This window comes from Gossypium arboreum, chromosome 1, assembly GCF_025698485.1.
Source record: "Gossypium arboreum isolate Shixiya-1 chromosome 1, ASM2569848v2, whole genome shotgun sequence".
NCBI lineage: Eukaryota > Viridiplantae > Streptophyta > Magnoliopsida > Malvales > Malvaceae > Gossypium > Gossypium arboreum.
In genome coordinates, this window is record NC_069070.1 from 51,370,620 (window position 1) to 51,373,534 (window position 2,915).

Here is a 2,915-nt window from a genome sequence, read left to right on the forward strand (position 1 = left end):
AACATCCTTATATCATCATTCAGCCCATCCTCGAAGCGTTTACACATAATAGCTCGGACGAAATGCATTCTCGTGCGTCTGGCTAAGCCTCACAAACTTTCGTTCAGTAGTCGATAGCGGACATAGAACCTTGCTTAAGATCAAGAAATTCCTCCGCTTTTGGTCAATGAATCTCTGATGATATACTTTTTTGAACTCGGTTTGAAAGAATTCCCAAGTCACTTGCTCTCTAGGCACCACAAGTCGAGTACTCCACCAATAGTAGGCGGACTCGCGTAGCAAGGAGATGGCACACTTTAAGCACTCATCGGTGTATAGGATAGCTCATCAAGCACCGGATAGTGTTATCTAACCAAAATTCAGCTCGCTCGGCATCATCATCATCCGTAGCCTTAAATTCAGTGGCCCCATGTTTTGAATCCTATCGACCGGGGCTTACTTGACCTTATTTGGTCGATCCACGGAGGTATTGTAGGTGCGGGGTTGCATTTGTCGGGAATGGAGGTTGTGGAACAGTAGTGTTGGTTCGAATGTATTGATTAAACCATTCGTTCATCACACTATAAAAGGCTTGCCTAGCCTCGTCATTAGGATTGCTGGCCATAGGTTGAGAGTCCGCCGGCGCTGTCCCTTGCGCGGGAGCAGGCGCCACACTCTCCACATCATTAGCTATCGCTCGGTTGGGATCGGGATCCATTGCTACAAACAAACACAAAGTCGAATTGTCAGAAATCATCACACTATCGATTCATCATTAGATGGCATGTATAGCTAGACCCCAAACACATCACGGTAGTCCTAGAATTGACTAAACCGTGGCTCTGATACCAATAAAATTGTAACACCCCAAACCCGAGACCATCGCCGTGTCGGACCGAGGGTTAACAAGCCAAGTTCACATGTTTTGCCCACCAATTTGACATTTCCAGTCAGGCTGGAAAACTGCGTCACTGTCGCCTTAAAAATCATATCTCGAGTTTCAAAACTCGGAAACTGGTTTCGTAAATTTTCCCTGAATTTAGACTCATATATCCATCCATGGATTTATTTCTAGGATTTTTGGTCGGGCCAATTGGTACAGTTTATTAGTTAAAGTTACCCATGTTACAGGGATCGACTGCTCTGACCTTCGCGCGGTATAACTTGAATATCTCTCTGTACAGGGCTTTAATTCTGGTGTCGTTTGTTTCTAATGAAACTAGACTCAAAATGGAATCTGTACATATAAAGTATGTCTCCTAATTCTATTTGGATAATTTATAGTGAATTTTTAAAGTTGCAACAGGGAACCCAGAAACCATTCTGGCCCTGTCTCACAATAGCTTTAATATCTCTTAACCTGTAACTCCTATGACCATTTCGTTTCTTCCATATGAAAATAGACTCCTCAAGGTTCATTTACATAGCTTATTCACTATTTAATTCCATTCCTATGAATTTTGGTGATTTTTCACATTCACGCCACTGCAGCTGGCAGCATCTGTTTTTAAGGTAGGTCTTACCTATTTGGTAGTCTCCATGAATTAACTAGTCTTGCCATACATAGGTTCATATATGATCATTTTAACCACACCAATGGCTGATCATATGACCAACATTCCCATTTCAAGCCATAGCCACATCATGACACCAAATATATACGTACAAACCACAGTTAGTCTAAGTTCATGCTTCCTTTTCGAGCCATTTTCGCACGGCCGTACATACTTACATTACAACATATTTAACAAACAAGAGGTAGTCCTATACATGCCATCTCAAGTTCAATCAAAATTTATACCAAAATGGAGGCTTGATAGTGTGAATGACTTGACTTCAACGATCCCAAATCCAATTGCTTGACGAAATCTAAAAAAAAGCGAGAGCCAAAGCAACGGGTAAGCATTTTTATGCTTAGTAAGTCTCAAGGAATATAATCAACTCTAATTACAGCAATACATTCACATAGCCAAATGCATCATTTCATTAATACACATTCTTACTTCACACTTCATCATTATATGATTTCACAAAATATCAATCAATTCAATAACTGAAATTCATTAGTCGATTGAGCGAATGTTGCTCAAACATGTCGACTTTCAATGCACATATAACGTACCTTATCCTTTGGGCTTTTCGAGTGTACTAATTGAATTCATTACAGCAACCAACACTCACCTCCAGCCCAAGATTCTTGAATATAACCGGATATAATTACGTGCACAAATGCCTTGGTCTTAGCCGGATAGAATATCTCGCACGAATGCCTTGGTCTTAGCCGGATGTAGCCACTAGCACAATTGCCTTGGTCTTAACCGGATATAATTTCCAGCATAATTGTCTTGATTTAGCCGGATATCATTCAATTTCCCATGAACACATACATCAATTATCATTGGACATACATAATTCATTTTCGTTACTAAGGCTCAAACGCAATTATAGTCACAAGCATATTCGCCTTGGGACTTAGCCGGGTAGAATTCAAATACTCATGCATACACAATCAATAATCAATACACATCCATACTTTATTTCACACAATTCAAGTAGGGTCACTTCTTGAGGACTTACCTCGGATGTTGTCGAACGGCTTTTTCGGCTATTCGATCACTTTCTCCTTCCCTTGTCCAATTGTGGCCCTCTAAGCTCTTGAGCTAATTCAAACAAATTCAATTTATTAAAACCTCATTGTGCTAGCTTTTGGCGAATATGACAAGGAGTTTAAATGGTCATATGGCCACCCTTTAGCTTGAATACACAATGGTCATGCACATTTTATACTACATCAAGCAATTCAATACAATTTATTCGAGCATCAAGGAAATGCTAAGGCCTTCAATAGGCTACCCAAGGCCGAATATTCATGTACATGTTGAGGTCAATTTTGCACTTAATACCTCACAAAACAGCATGCAATTTACTAATTAATG